This window comes from Zootoca vivipara, chromosome Z1, assembly GCF_965207765.1.
Source record: "Zootoca vivipara chromosome Z1, rZooViv2.hap1.1, whole genome shotgun sequence".
NCBI classification, from domain to species: Eukaryota; Metazoa; Chordata; class Lepidosauria; order Squamata; family Lacertidae; genus Zootoca; species Zootoca vivipara.
Genome location: NC_142583.1, coordinates 48,686,863 through 48,703,896, shown reverse-complemented (window position 1 = coordinate 48,703,896; position 17,034 = coordinate 48,686,863). Strand labels below are relative to the sequence as shown.

The window sequence follows — 17,034 nt, the reverse complement described above, 5'->3', positions numbered from 1 at the left end:
GTTAAGCTGGGAATCCACAGGCAGCTGAGTTTGCTTCTCTTAAAGTGACTTCAGTGTGCCTCTCAGTAGCAGCTTGACAGTTATGGATTGCCACAGGCATGCATGAACCAAAGGAGAGATGAAACATTAATGTAGGACAAGCTTGTTTTTATATATAAAACAGAAAGCTTTTTTTAAAAAAAAAATTACGTGTGAATTTCTAGGCTGTTGGTATTTTGCCTTGATCAAATTTGGGGCAATTGCTTTGAGGATTGGATGAGTCTTAATGGCTATAGCTTGCCTGAAACAAGGCTTGTTTGGGCTATTAATGTTATGAATTCCTCTCTGTGTTTTTTAGGCACAGGCTCAAGCATTAAAGATGCCAGCTTGGGTCCTGAAATGCAGTGGTGGGTGAAGCTTTTATTTTGCATTCACTCTTTTTCCTGGCAGCCCCTCAAGCTATCCTGAACAGGCTGGGCTATGATGTGATGGGAAACAGATAAAAACTGAGCATGGGTACCTGCCTATTCCATTCAGGAGAGTCCCCTTACCTGAGACAGGCTTTTGGGTGGTCAGTGGGCTGCCCATCCCGTTCTGCTTGCTCTTCTATGGATTTGAACAGTCCATTTTTATAATCTTGCACCTCACAATTTGCCTTTTAAGAATAGGTCTTAAAAGTACAGTAACAGTACAACTGACTGAATTTTAAAAAAATTACTACTCTACTGTTACCAATGCTGAATAGCAACAGAATAGAATAGCCATATAAAAAGTTAGGATTGCAGCCTTTGTTGAAATGATTCACATCTTTTTTTCTCTAATAGATTGCACTACGCATGTGCTTAGGTAATATTGGCTTAACAGAACTGTGACCACTGAATTGTCAAACCTCAGATATCACATGCAAGAAGCCAAAGCTTACTAAAACTACAAAGAGTGCATTATTTTAGAGAGCTACTGATTGGGCATGTCAGAAGCACAACCAAGGCACAACTTCCGAGTCCCAACTCTCACATACCTGCAATGGAATGGATGTTTTGACCTGAAATGTGACAGCATCACTTCAGGAAACAGTGTGAAATGCCAAAAGAAGGCCACTTTTAGACACATGCCTGCTTAATAAAGAGGTGTGGAAAATATTAAGAAGCCATTTCTAATAATCTTTGTCTGGTTTGGAACAAAAAAGGAGGGGTTTTTAAAGCATAGAATAAAGCGCCTTCCTTTAAAAAAATGTGTACTGGTTTTCAGCTTATAGTTCCATAAGCAATAACACAAATAACAACTACAACTGTTTTGTTGGTATCTATCTGTCTTGGTCTGAATCTCAACATCAAAAAAACTAAGATCATGGCCACTGGTTCCATCACCTCCTGGCAAATAGAAGGGGAAGAAATGGAGGCAGCGAGAGATTTTACTTTTTTGGGTTCCATGATCACTGCAGATGGTGACAGTAGTCACGAAATTAAAAGCAGCCTCGCTCGGCCGGCAGCTTCCTTTTTTATTTTTTCTTCTCCCGATGTTGCCGGGCAAGGGTCGGGCCAGCGAGGAGGGGCGTCACGCCAGTCAGCCACTAGTGTGGCGCCTCACTAGCCCACCCCTCGCCCGGCAATGTCAGGAGAAGAAAAAATAAAAAAGGAAGCCACAGCACACAGGCGCGACGTGGGAGGGCGGCGGCGGGCAGTGGCACGGGGGTTGGGGGGGCAGGCTGGCCAGCGCCCCCTCCATTTTGGCGCCCTAGGCAATGGCCTAGTTTGCCTAAATGGACGCACCGGCGCTGCTCACAAGGCAGAGGTTTATGATCAAGTTATTTTTCTTTTTGAGGGGCTACCTTCCCAGGTTGACAAGGCTCATTTTCCTATAGACAGAAGTTATTCAAGGTTTGTCCTGTTTCTGTCCCCCCCCCCCCCGGACAAATAGTATACATCTAAGTTGTGTCTTTGAAATGTGTCTTACTACAACATGTGGCTTTGGTGGGCTCCATACATTATCTCATCTGTTTGCAAAGTTCATAAAGCCACCCACACACCTTTTCAGTATTGTGTCTGGGCCTGAGGCCAATGCACATCTTAACAGATGTATAGATGTATTAAATGTATAGATTCTGCTGGTTTCCATCTTTTTTCTCTTGTTGCTTATTTACTTTTAAGGTGGACTCTGATCAAAAACCCTACAGAATTGCTGGCAGATCCAGTTTGTGATGAAGGCAACTATTTCTCCCGAGCTGGTTTCAACATTGCAAGATGGAAGTGAAATTGACAAGACATGAGTGCAATGAAGAGTCAAAGGCACTGGGTGAATAGAAACAGGACACAATTTTATTAATAAGGTTAATATGGAACTTTAACAACCATACATTCAAATAACCAAATCAGGCCAGTGATAGAGAAAACCTAGAGTCGTCCCTGGAGCACCCACCCCTGTCTGTCCCACTAAATGGCCTACAGGGAAAAGGGCACTGAACTATGGTTTAAACTTTTTGATCATCCTTGGTCTAAATCAGAGATGGGAAACCTGTAGCACTCTAAATGTAGTTGGACTACAACTGCCCTCATCCCTAACCACTGGCCATGCTGGCTGGGGCTGGTGGGACTTGGAGTTAGGGATGTTAGAGAATTCTGATGGAAATGGAAATGGGAGTGGAAATTGCTGTTGTTTGCTTATTCATCCCATTGGAAAGGAAATCCATCCAGTGAACTTGATTGGTATCCACTGTTGGTGTTTTCAGTCAGCAAACAGTATGTAATTGGTTATATACCCCCTTTACATTTTGTTGCCTTTGCACTGAAATCAAGGGGGTGGTACAACATAACGACAATGTAATCTACGTAATTAATTACATAAATTACATAAGTAATGTATCTTTCCCACAGTGGAAAATGATGCAGAAACTGTAGTTTTGGTGGAAAGTGAACTGCAGCTGAAAGGAAACAGTGATGCATGTGACAAAACAGAAAACGATGATCTCTTACATCCCTACTTGGAGTTCAATAACATTTGAGCAATCTACCATTCTGTAATTTCCAGAAACTTGTATTCAGAAGCATTTGCAACTATGAAGGCAGAACTGTATTAGACTGGGTTCTCTCTCAGCCCTACCTGGAGATGCCAAGGTTCGAAAAACAGGGATCTTCTGCATGCAAAGAAGATGCTGTACCACGGATCCCTTCCCCTGGGTACTACCTGTTTTTTAAAAAGGGGGAAATATGGCCAGTCCTCAGCCCTTTTTGTAATAACTTTGTGTTGGTTTTTTTTCAGGGTGAGAGATCATGCACATGAAATGTGGAAATGGGGTGGAACCGACTTCCTTGTGAGCAGATGTGACAGGGACATGAACTAGATTTATACTGATCTGTCTATCCATTGAAACACTCTACAAAGTGTTACGGAAATGCTGAATATTGCTTTGAGGCATCCCATAGTCTTCTTATGTGAATAGGCAGAGGAGGCAAGGGAAGGCTCAATATGATCCCTCAATTGATTGGCTATCAGTATGGCATATAATGGCTTTTGCAGTTTTTCTTGTGCTAACACATCTCCAGAAAATGCCTCTTTAACCCATTTGAATGTAAATAACATAAAGAATGTGAAGAAAATGGAGTAATATAGTTTATAAAAATACAAAATGCAATTTTAAGTTACAGTGAAGTGAATAAAATATGGATCCAAAATTTGCTCTTTTTTTATGAAACTCATTCATCTTACTAATGCTTTATTGGCTATGTGAGTGTTTCAGCGCATAAGAAAAATTGATCCCAGGAGCTGTCTTTCTATAAATGCTTTGGTGATCTCTTTTAACTGCAGTACTTCACCTACTTATGATTCTCCTTATCTTCCCTTGAAACGCTTGAATATTGGAACAAATGTGATTTATGGCTGCAAATACTTTAACTGGTTTATCCCATTGATCAGATGGCTTATCAATACTTATATCTTCCTTTGACTAACAATGAGAGTGAAAAACAAAATGACTCACAGTTTTTGAAAGGATGTTTCTCTATTGCCAAAATCTTCCATTTAAACTGTACCTTTTATTTCATTTTAACAATTTGTTTGGCACTTCCCCATGTAAAAATGATTAACAAACATAGTCATACATTAACAAACAGGCTTGATGTACATGGACTTTTATCAATTTGTTACTGTATACTTATTTTCAGATTACTTGATCACTTCCTGCTGAATGCATGATATGACACTGGCCCCTTCAAGGTGCTTATTTGAATACAATGGATTTGCTTAAAGGGTCAACATCAAAGTAGCAGGCTGTGCTCCTGACCTATGAATGGGCTTCAGAAGGTCAGGAGACAACCCCTATGAGGACACCTATGCATGGGATACCAGTCTCCAACATTTTAATGAACACACAGAAGTCAGAGTGGAACCTGCCTCATCTTATATAAAGCTTTCAGAATGCAGGCTACCGCACAGATATGATTTGTAAAATTACATTCACAACCCCACTTGGCCACCTTGAAAGTAAGGTAACAAAAACTCATAAGAATTTTACTGAAGTTACATTTTCAAATGTAATCTTTTTTCGTTAATTGACGGGAAATTGTAAAAACAACAACACAAAAGATTTTTTTTATTTTTTGACACAGCACTGTTTGCATATACCTTCCCCTTGCCACCACCATTTCAAATATTCTCTCTGGGAAGTCAGGTCCTCCCTCAAAGAGGGCATGTGCTGCGACGAGACCTGGAAACTGACACCCTGTGTTGTGGGTGGGTAAGATTGGTCAGCCACAATACCCGAATGGTAGGTCCCTCGATGTTGGGTTCAATCTGGCCAATGGGACGCAGTCCAAATGGATCGAGGGACCTCTATATGCCCATGCACGTGACCCAGAGCTTCCTCTTTCGGTGCGTGCATTCGGAACACCCGCCCACCTCTCCCTACTTTTAGGGCTTGTTGCGCTTGACCTTGCTATGCCGTCGTGTGTTGTCTGTCATTGGGACAGGGGCACGGCAGGAATTTTCCTCACTTGGCTGATTAGCTGGCGCCATTTGGGTTTCGCCTGCCGTGTAGCAAATCATCACAACTTGTAAGGTTGGAGATAGGCACTGGTTCAGATGATAGGGATGGGAGAACGCTTTCACCATCCCTATGTGAAGGTTATTCCGTTAAAGGACTCAAATGGTTTGGTCAACCCCTGTGAGGGGGTTGTGCCCGTGCCTGAGTCCAGGGGGACATCTGGGTGGCGGACTTAGCCTGTTCCTGGCTTTCTGCCTATCCAGGTGTTCACCCTTGGCTGACCTATGCTGGTACCCTGGGTCAGTGCTACAAGGGTTCAGGGAGCTAGTCGAACCAGAGCCTATGCAACCACTCACTTTCTAGAATCAATAAATTTGTGGCCTAAATTCTGCCAAAAACCAAACCAAAATTTGAGTCATGTGCGAATTTATTTAGGGGGAAGGTTCCTGGGTCTGAATACGCAATGATATGATACCATATATATTGTGTATGGCATTCACAGAGGCACACCATACCTCAGGGGGTCAAGGTAGGCTTGGCTGGGGCTTCAGCAACCACAATGAGTAGCATAGATTTCCAAATCATTGGAACTTTTTTTCCCCAGACACCAACTAAATATGAATTCTTGGGTCCCAAATGCAAATTAAATTCTACAACTAAGACTTTGAAAAACAGTAGCAGCTCTACGGTGTTGCTTTCTTCAGTGCAGAGGTGAGAGTTTGCCGACTCACAATATTAAGAACAAAATCCTTTTGAAATATTAATAAAATCTAGTCCGGAACGTGGCTTCCCCATGGCCTTTTTAAATCGGTGTGACTTAAGAGTGGCAGAAGGTTTTCACAGTTCTTCGGCTTTCACTCTCCCTCTGAGACATTAGCAGCAGGAAGCTCAGGATATTGCTATAATCGATTAGCTCATTGCTTTAATCTTTGGTATTTCAGGTGACCTGATTAATCTCATTCACAGGAAATGAAAAAAGCTGACGTTCCCTGTCCCTCTTTTCATTACTGTCTTGAAATTCCAGTGAAAGAGCTAAGCTCAGCTAATCAAGGAGTTGGTATACTTTATAATAACACAGCTTCTGCCACCTCTTTCATTTCTGTGCTATCTTATTTGCCAATCCTTTATTTTTATTTTGGACTTCAATATAGTCATTAGGGGTGTACATCAGCTTTGTGTAAAGCCAAAGGAGTCAAAGGGTCAAAGGAGGATGCCTCAGGGAGGGGCAGGGATGAAGAGTTGAAGGACGGTGGCCTAAGTAGTGTCACAAGTTGAGTCAAGGCCACAAAGGGTGATGCTGAAGACATTGTGACTGAAACACAACACTGTTTACCATAGGAAAACTGCTAAAGTGAGGGAGAGGGATAGTTCTATTATGACTGACATGTGCAGCTTCTAATAAATGAGAATCCCAAAGTTTTGAGGGAGGGTCATTTGAGGGAATGCTTGTCTCACATGTTTCCTGCTCTTTTGCAACTTCTTTCCTTCCGGCACTGGATGCTCTCAACAGTTCTGGTGGACTTGAGGCAGAGTCCCTCAACTACCCTTTTTAGTGATGCTAAATTGGTTTCCTCTGTTCCACTCTCACTAGCATCCTTGTAATGTATTGTTTTATTTCCATCCATCCATTAGCAGTTCTGTTCATTCCATTCTGACTGTCTTGCTTCGGTCAGATAATTAGCCAGAGTTTGTTTTAGAATGCAGTGTTGTTGCACCCACTTCGCCATCCCATTTTCCGTAGAAACACTGTAGATCTCATCTTGAACTTCTGCATGTGAGTCTCTCTCTCTCTCTCTCTCTCTCTCTCTCTCTCTCTCTCTCTCTCTCTCTCTCTCTCCCTCCCTCCCTCCCTCTCCCTCTCCCTCTCCCTCTTTTTAAAAGTGAGTTATTTTATTTATTTTTCACTTGGTCTTATGTTTCTGAGTGTCTGTGATTTTTTTTTTACCTTTTCAATTTCTCTCAGACCTATGTTTTTTTTTTTGTTTTTTTTTTGTAGTGAGGGAACACCCACAGTCTTGTACAGTTTAGTAACACTGTCTGCCCACTCATTGAATTATTTTCTGATATCTCAAGCCTATTATCATCATTAAATTACATCACTAGTGCTCCTGTTTCACAGATAACATTGTATGAAAAAAACAAAAAATAACAACTATTGGTCCTGTGCCGTTTGTCTATTGCCAAGTAAATGGGGGAAAGCAGTGCTTCATTCCCCACAAAGCAGATTTGGATGCAAAGCCAGAAGGCTACAAAGCACTTCAGAATGAGGCAGGCTTCTGAGTGAAGTGCTGGATCTGGATCCAACAAAATCTTGTGGTCTGTGCACACAGTAAATAGCTGTACAAAACTGAATAACTTTTCTTATTAGAAAAACATACATAGGAGGCGTGAGCTACTATAGCCTTCTAGCGACAATGTTTTTGCTTCTGTCTGTTTCAAGTAGCAACAGATATACCTAACTAAGGTTATGTGGTCACACTAGCAATTTAAAATAAAATGCTCTGTTTTGATCAACTGGGCTTTTTATCCAGCATTTTCATTTCCCAAACTGTTCAAGTCTAGCATTGCTAGGAAATGAATATTATTTTTTCAATCAATTGACAGACAATAGCTCAAATACATACTTCCTCCTTCAACAAATGAAAAATAGATAATTTGATGAAGAAATGGAAAGGGAGAGACTCGTAGTTATAGCTTGGGAGAGACTTTCTATTTCATAGATTGCTTTTCTTAATGAAGATAAGATTTGCAACATCACATAAAGAAAAGAAATCAGGCATGCTATTTATGTTCTTAACTATTTTCATTAATATTAATTTAGAGAGCTTTCTTCCAGCAGATGAAACCTTCAATGGTCTGTCAAAACAGTACAAAAATTTACATTAATTGCCACAATCTTAGACCATTAAACAGATTTCCTGTTGAGCAATGGTAGAAAGGAATATTCAAAGCAGGCTTCTCTATAAAGCATAAATCGTGACAGCAAAATTTCCAGCATTCCATTTAAATACAGTGGTACCTTGGTGTATGAACTTAATCCATTCCGGAAGTTCGTTCTTAAACCGAAACCGTTCTTAAACCGAGGTGCGCTTTCCCTAATGAGGCCTCCCGCTGCCGGTGCCCTTCCACCATTCGGATTCCGTTCTTAGACCGAGGTAAAGTTCACAAACCGGGACACTACTTCCAGTTTTGTGGAGTTCGTAAACTGAATCGTTCGTAAACAGGACTGTTCTTAAACCGAGGTACCACTGCACTATAAAAGTACATAACGTGAAATAGAAATATAATGCTCTTACTGGTCTATATTCTATGGCAACATAGCAGTGGTGTTTCAATCATAAACCTGCAATTATATGGTCATATTCCAGGAACTGACTTTGCAACTCAAGCCTAAGATCCATTGGGATGAGTGAGTTTGGAATAGGCAGCTCTGTGACTAAGCTGGCCAAGGGTACCCTCACCTGGCACTAGCTGAAGACACCCTTACTGCATTTAGTCACCCTTTCCTTGGAATGCCCTCCCACTGCATATCAGACAGTCAGACAGGACTCTTCTCTGCTAAAGAAGAAGCCTTTTAAACCCTTGAACAAGGATTCTGTAGTCTTTAACCCCAATGGTACATTTCTTGGAATATATATATATATGTTTTAACTGTTTTTATGTAACTGTTGTATGTATGTTTTATTGTAAATTTGTTTGGGGTGCCTCATGGGAAGGAATTAATAAATGAAATAAACAATAATAGATTGTACCTGGATATGTATATTCATAAAAATGCAAGTCTTTACTTAGGGATGGGGGAATAACTCAATTCAGTTCACATTTAAAGGCAAACTTGGTTATGTCACATTTTCTGAAACAATATGCAAACCAAAACACCATTCTTCAAAATTCACACTTCTCTGAATTTTGCAATGCAGTCTTTCTCCTGCCAAGGAACGTACAAAAGTGCATATAATCGTTCATAAAAATACATAGATGGATGAAACAGCATACAAAATGCATTACATTAGAGAAAACTGATTTGCAAAAATATGTACTAAAGTGGTTATAACTTATTCAAAAAAAATGAAATTAATGTGGAATCATGGAGATCTGAAGATTGGGGGGGGGGATGAGAAACTGTGAAAAAATGAAATTGACATAGTCACCCATTCCTCTCTGCTGTCAAAGGAAGGCCTTTAACCTAAGTTAAACCAAAGTTTCTCCTTCTGTTTGACAATCACAGCTGACAACACTAATTTTTTAAGCTGGGCACTTTTTGTTTGCTACCACTTTATTTATTGAGGATGGAAAAATATGCAAGATGAGTGGGGAACAAATCTGGTTCACAATCCAGATGGAGACATTCATTATCTACTTTTGTCATCTTACCAATTTAATTTCCTTGAACGGGCTATGGACTTGGTAACTGCTGAACCAATGCACTAAATGAGGAAATCTTCTTTTAAAGCTTTAATTGATTGTGCGGCTTCTAATCAATGTTCATAGCAATTTGTATTTCATCATGACAAATGTTCAACCCATTTTGTTGGCCTTCTTTGCAGAAGCATCTTCTCAACTGCATTCAAAATTCTCTTGTTCCTTTCTTTTGTAAGAAAGAAAGATCAATTCTGATACATTTGGCAAGTCCTGTGGGAGAGAGATCACCCCATAATGGAAAACTACAGGGAATAAACCATTTGGCTACAAGAAACTGATGGGCAGATGGGAGAGAGAGAGAGAGAGAGAGAGAGAGAGAGAGAGAGAGAGAGAGAGAGAGAGAGAGAGATGTCTTCAAGATGTATGGTTCTGGGAGTCATAAAATAAACAGCATTGAGATTTGAGACATATGGGTGGGAAAGATTTTGTTTTACTCATCATACTGCATTTCTTCACAGATACTCCTGTATACTATTGTATGGTACACTGCCCTTTACTGTACCTTTGTACCTATGCCATATCATATACCTTTAGCGCTAAACCATATGCCATACTGCAGCCACATGTAAGTGTAACTCAATGGCCTCTGCTCTTAAGCACTCACAAGAAAGGGCAATTTTCCATGGGAAAGGAATAATTTGCGGGGGTGGGGGCAGAGAAAGCTTAACTCTTCCCCTAGCACCTACTTTTCTTCCACTCCAGCTTCTTGTGAGTTAAATACAGGTCAGGAACCTGGGCAAATAGGAGGCAGATAGGGGTGCTTTTATAAGGGGAGATGCTTATCTCCTCTTGATACCCATATTAGGTGTACTCTACAAAAGAGATAAGAGAATGCAGCAATCTCTGTTTAGACTGGCATTCATTATGATTAGTGCTGTTTCTGTTCCACTGCAGGTCGGTTTCTGCCAAATACTATATTATGCATCTCACTGTCTTCTATTTAACTTAAGTCATGTATGTTGTGTAAATTACGCAACTTTTTACATATCTTGCATTCACTTCAACAGAAAGGAAACATCAGAACAATATAAAAAAGTCATCAATTTCATATCATTTGCATACTTAAACAAATCAACAATTAGGTGAACAAATACTGGTTGTATTTGTCTGAGCTATTTCCATTTCTGACCACAGAAAAGCAGGCAGACTATAACAACTTCTAGCTTTTCCATCTTCATAGGTAATCTCTGGCAGCCCCATTCTATAGTCATGATATAATCATATATAGCAATCATGTCATATCCACCAACATTTCTCAGAAATCAGTCTGTTAGGAATATGGGACAGGACTCACAATCCTAAAAGGTACTTTTGAGCACACTCACGTGCTGCTTCCATCATTATCAGCACTATATGGAAACTAAGGATTTCTTGACTTGGGGTAGGGGAAAAAAACTTGGTTTTTGTTTTTTTAGCCAATTTGAATGGAGCTTTCTTATCTCTAGAAGTGGTTGTTGTGCCTCTGAAAAAGCCATAAACCTGACACCAGAATATCGGCATTGTACTGCAAAAAAGCATATTACCGTACAACTGAAGAGCATACCATATGCAGTTACCTTGGTAAAACAGTGTTCTTTGTTGGTTACATTTTTTGATGTAAAACTTGTATGTTGTCCTGAAATCATATTCAAAACCCTTGCACAGCAGTGTTACATGAGAATGTCTTCTTTGCAATACATATTTAGGCATGGAGGAAAGTTCTGTTTAGTTTGCATTTTTAAGCAAGCCAAACTAATTTTCACCGCCTGTGTTAATACATAGTTTGGAATATAATTATCCTTCAGTTTTTGCACTTCCTTGAATTTTGCTGCATAACTCTTGACTCCGAAAAAGTAACAAAGAGCATTTAAAAATGTGTACATTGAGATATAATATTTGGAAATGTGCATGTTAAGATATAATACATATCTGAATATGTTTTCTGTGATAAAATACATATTCCAATACATTTTTTTGGGACAACTACAGAGATTAATATAGAAACAAAACAGAATGTACTAATGAAGGAGCAAAACTGACACAAATTGGAAATATTGTAGATGGATCTGCCCATCTTAATAAAAATTATTGGTCTGGATCCATAGGTTTGCTTTCTGCAATGGAAGGGGGTTTCTCTATGTATAAACAATATTTATTCCCCTGTACAATAATCTTCCTGAACCCCATTTTTTAAAGTGTACTTATTTTCCTGAAAGTAGTTCATTTTCATTTTGCTATCAAGCATTTATCTGCAAAACGATGAGCATTCAGATTGTCAGGCTGTTTAACACACCATTAATAACTTCGGTAAGACATTGTACCTTTACTTACTACAGACTGTAAACATTTTATGTCATTAGGTAATGCACCAAGCCTCCTCTCTCTCTCTCTCTCTCTCTCAACTGCCATAACAGCTTTATTTATATACTGTGTTCTGCATAATTAACTACTAATGAGGCTCTAACTTCCACTGCTCTAAGGCCTGGATAGCTATTCATCTTTCAGCAAAATCATTTTTGCTGTCTCATTAACGCATTAAAAAAAACCCTAAAAATGTATTTTAATTAAAGGTTAAGCTACCTCTAGTGGGAAGTTTTAATGGGCTGTTGCACTCCTGAGAAAAGCATAGGAATTTTCTTAGTTGAGGTAAAACCTAAGCCTTCAATCCTATGGATAATTATTTGGCAATAAACTATTGGGAGCTCATCTGGACTAATTTCCAAGTAAACATGGTTAAGTTGTATGTGCATCAGAAATAAGTATGGATATATTGTTCCTCGGTATCTCATTTAACAGGAATGGCATATCTTCTGGTCACTCAAATACAATATATATATATATCTCCTATCACCTGACAATTAGGGAAAGCTTCCCATTATTAGCAGTCTCTGAACATCTTGCTATGGCTATCGGCAAGCTTTATGTTATAGCATTTTGCCAGCCTCCTACTTCATGCTAACTATTACTCAGAGCTATATTTAAGCCATTTATCAGCAATTCTTTTCACTCCAAAGGTGGAAGGTTGGGTAATATGTGGTCCTGCTGGACTACAACTACCATCAGCCCTGACCACTGGCTGTGCTGGTTGGGACTGATGGGAAGTTAGAAACCAACATCTGGAGGGCCACAGGTTCTGAAGTGAACCAGATTTCAGGCAGAAACAGCCAGATTTCAAAGACGACATTGTTAAGCGATGACATCATGGCTTGACTGCAAACTCCCCAGTCATCTGGTTGACCACTGTAAGAAACAAAATGCTGAAGAAGATTGATATTGACTATGTCCAAGCTTGAAAAGCCCTCCTTCTGTTCTTACTTCTCATCTCTGAAGGAAGGTGCTGGGTCTGCCACCTGGTTATCCAGCAACCAGTGAGAGCTGGTGAGAGCCAGTCAGGAGAAATTGGCATTTAAGTTAGCTGCCGATAGCTTAGTGGTCAGGTAGGGACCTTTTCTTGCCTGGGTGAACAGGTGAGATTTCTGCCTACCTGAGTGGGCAAAGATAGGGATTATCTGTCAGGGGCTGATAGTGAATTGGTTCTCAGTTACAAATGAGGATTTGACTCTCAGTCAACATGGGCAGCTGGAGTTTTTAAACTACTTGAGTGGGGTTAGCTAAGCAGGACAATGTGGTTTTGATTCCTTTCGGGGAAGGTAAATCCTAGAAGGGGCTGAGTGGGTTTTGCTGTTTAGAACACTGATAGCCATGCTAGGTAGTAAAGGTCTACCTGAGATTCCCTTCAGAAAAGCACAGTTAAAAGTTTCTCTGCAAAGAGTTTCTGCTTCACTTGTGAAGTTATCCAGTGTTAAACCCCCCATAGAGTGTAATTAAATAAGAATTAAGGACACTCTATAAGGGGTGTTAAATACACACTGGACATCCTTCACGGAAATATGGAACGTATTGTTACTGTGAAATCTTGAACACAACCATAAACAATTACTGTATTTTTCCATGTATAACACGCCCCATGTATAAGACGACCCCTATTTTTTCGGACCACAACAAATAAATGGGGGGGATTGCCCAAAGTTGCTGAGCTTTTTTGGGGGGGTGATTGTCCAGAGTTGCTGAGCTTTTTTGGGGGGGGGAGTTTGCCCAGAGTTATTGAGCTTCTTGGGGGGGGGGTTCACTGCTCTACAGCCGCCAAAAGCCCATCTGCCCACTCGACAAAGACACAGCCTATTGCACACATTCCTTGCCGCTGTTGTAAAAAAAGGTCCATTGTTGCAGCAGCAGCCAAACGTCAGCAGGCCTTGCTGTAGCAAGCAAACACACGCCCAATCACCGCTGACAATCTCCTGCTGGCTGCTGCCACCAATCACCTGTCCCCCCTCTGTTATCCATGTATAAGACGACACACAATTTTTAAAGGAAAAAAATATTGTCATATGCACGGTAAAAATACGGTAATCATAGACCTCTCCTATGCAGATAAATGGGGAGGGGGGCTTTATCTAATAAAACACCTAAAATATCATCCACATTACCCAACACCCATCTTCAGTGAGGATGTCTGTCACAGGGAGCAAGTTTCCTGACCTCCCATGGCATCCACCAGTATATCTTTTTAAAAATAATAATAATAATGTGCTATCAAATGTGCAGCTAGATTACTTTCCAACAAAATGCATTTTCTGACCAATGTGGCACATCCATTCAATTTACTAATGAGGGCAATTAAAATATCCTTTTGAGCAACCCTTGTGAAAAATGTCTTTCGACACTTTCTTTCACCCCTTGTCACAATCTGTTAGTTCCTCTTAGCACCTTTGCAGCTAAGCCTGATCAGGGTGGGATTTAATTTTACTTTTTGGCTGCTCAGCTTAGTCTTAACACCACACAAATGGCAATTAATTTTATGCTGTCATTCATTTAAAAGAAGGAGCGTATAGAAATTGGCAACAGGCAGCTTGCGACCCTGTCACTGAGGCTGTGGTTTACAGGGTGATTCAGTTCAAAGGGGATAGAGTTTCCAGTAAGACATTTTGTGTAAATGTAATATCTGGCATTTATTGCTTGGATCAGAATATAAACTAATATTCCTCTGCTGAGACATAGTGACAAAACTTCATCTGTTTCACCTGGTCTTCAAGGGCTGATAGCTCTGCCAAATGTGGAATTGCACAACTCTGGCAGTCCTTTGATCTCCTGACAAATTTCAAATCCCTGATCCAAGCTAGGTAGACAAGAGAGATTAGAGGAACATTTAAGGGCTGCCTTCTCCTGTAATTAATGCCAGCCTGACTAGCTGCAATAATCCTGCTAATATCTTGCCAACTAGAAAATAACAGGTTCACTTGCCATGCTAAGTAACTGATGTCAATGGCTTAACCTATCCTGGGAACTATTCCTCATTATCAACTGGAACACATTTGCTAGTAGCAAATTAGAGAACTCTTGATTTGCAAAAAAAAAAAAAGAACTCCTGCCAATTTCTTTTAAAAAATGAAGTCTAGAACATTTTGTGCGAAGGCATAACTTTTTCCCACCCTCATGCATTCAATTAACAGTAAATAATTTAATAACGGCAGTTTAAACGTTTATTCCCTCTTAAAGGTCTTCAGAAGAATGTTGCTTATGGTAGTGCTCATCTTCTCCCTTCCTCTTGGAAATAATTTTGGGGGAAATGACTTCTTTTTTGTTGTATTATACAATCAGATTCTGCAAATACATTAGGAAAATAATGGGAAACCTGTGGCACTACAGGTGTGGCTGGACTACAGCTCCAATTATCCCTTCCATTGGGCCAAGATGACAGGGGGTGATGGGATTTAGAGTCCAACAATATCTAGAAGGCCACAGGTTCCCTGTCCCTGCAATAGGGCTGTGCATGATGTGCACATACATCATCAACTAAAGGCTGTATTCTAACAATATTAGCCATGCCAATGGAGAAGACCCATGGCATTATATGTTGAATCATAGGTTATGTCCCCAGGACAACGGGGAAGAGGAAGAGGATCCTGGTAAGAGGTATAGCCTGCACTAGGACACACCAGGGCAAGCTGGGGATGGGGAAGGAGAGGTTGGTGTAGGTAGGAAGTACTCATGGGGTGACAGAGGATGATGAGGGGATGTGGGCCAGTGAACAAGAATCAGAACAGCAGGGCCCATCACTAGAGCCAAAGGGGCCCTGTCTCCACAAATACAGTGGGCTCTGAGGCATAGGGAGCAGTGGACAGGGCACTCCAGGGGGCTGAGGCAGGCAAGGGCCCTCAGCCCAGCTTCCTAGCTGGCCAGGTGGGGACACAGGCAGGTGAGGGTCACATGCCTCATCAACCCCAGGATGGTTCTCTAACTAGACTCTTGGACTTTGTGGGTACTTTGTCAAAGGACTGGTTGAGATACTCAGGTGGTCACATTCATTCTCCATTTGAGCCCTCTCCAGGTTTGTGACTGTGTAAGAAAAAAAAGATGGCTGAGCTACCTGGGCTGGTTGATGGCTGGAGGCTACATGAGCTGACAGCTATTTCTGCAACTGTGCCATGCAACACTCAAGGAAATGGACACACGGCTGTTGGCTAGTATTGACTTTGGGTACAGTCTAGTTCACAGTCACACATCCCATAACCAGGGCTTGGGGCGGGGCATTCACCCATTTCTTGCACCAGAACTTACTTTGCTTATATTAGCAGAGAACCATAACATACTATAGCCTTTTAATGTCAACATTAATTTTTGTTTCAGCCATCAATGTAAGATACCCTTTCCCGACCTACTTAGCATGCAAAGTGCCTAAAATCTCTTATAAAAGCTTTTCCTAATATTAAAGTAGCTGAAGAGATCTCAAACGCTTAGCAGTGGCTGATTTTCCCTAAAGATGAAAATCCAAAGAAAGCCAACTTAATTAAGAATTAATTCCCTTTAAGCAAATGCATGAAGTGTTCATTTCTGCTCCAGTCCCCAATCAATTATTTGTGATATGGATTGATTTGCAAGAACATGGGAGGAGGGGGATAAACAGGACAAAAGCTATCTTGTGTATCACATTTAAGAGAGAGAGAGAGAGAGAGAGAGAGAGAGAGAGAGAGAGAGAGAGAGAGAGAGAGAGAGAGAGAGACTAGGGCTGTTGGGTTTTTTGCAAACAAAATCACTTAGCAAGGTAACCCTAACCCATGCCTTTAGAAGCTGGAAGTTGGAAGTCAACAGGTGAAGATTTTGCAATCTTTGCATTATTGCATTGGGAAAACTTCACACATGGATTTCTACCTCCTATAACATTGTTAAAAGCTCAATAGCTCTGTCAGAAAGAATGGTGGCATCCTTGTAATATAATTGTATGTATTTTGCAGCTTAGAACAGCCATTACAAAATATACAATTCCTTGCAATAGTTATTCAAATATATTTCCCAGTACCACTCATTTCTATACTAGACTGTTTTTTACACATGTTCAAGCTGACCAATGTTTTTAACAATGTGGAAAACACTTTACAATATTTGTTTCATTTGTGAAACAAATATCCCCAGTAAAGGTCAAACTACTCCCAATCTATTCATATTGGCAAACCAAGTTATTTCCCAAGAAAGACCCCAGGTACTAAGAGCCTTGGGACATAAGAGTTTCCATGGCTCCTGAACCCCATACTAAGGATTGACCTATTCCTAAAATCCCTAATCCTTGCACCATCTTCATCACAGTGTTCAAGGTGCCAGGGTAAAAGAAAGGAAAGTACAGG

At 40.5% G+C, this 17,034-nt stretch overlaps 1 long non-coding RNA gene across 2 annotated transcripts; it reads left to right on the top strand.

Moving 5' to 3' along the window:
• LOC118084376 (uncharacterized) lies at positions 1 to 4,149 on the top strand. 2 transcript variants are annotated; one of them, XR_015947910.1, is made up of 5 exons: positions 62 to 131; positions 804 to 1,106; positions 2,127 to 2,305; positions 3,004 to 3,152; positions 3,235 to 4,149. It is a non-coding gene; the product is annotated as an uncharacterized LOC118084376 (long non-coding RNA). The 2 variants fall into 2 exon arrangements; XR_004692489.3 differs by lacking the exon at positions 804 to 1,106 and having other exon boundaries at positions 1 to 131.
• Positions 4,150 to 17,034: the final 12,885 nt, after the last annotated feature.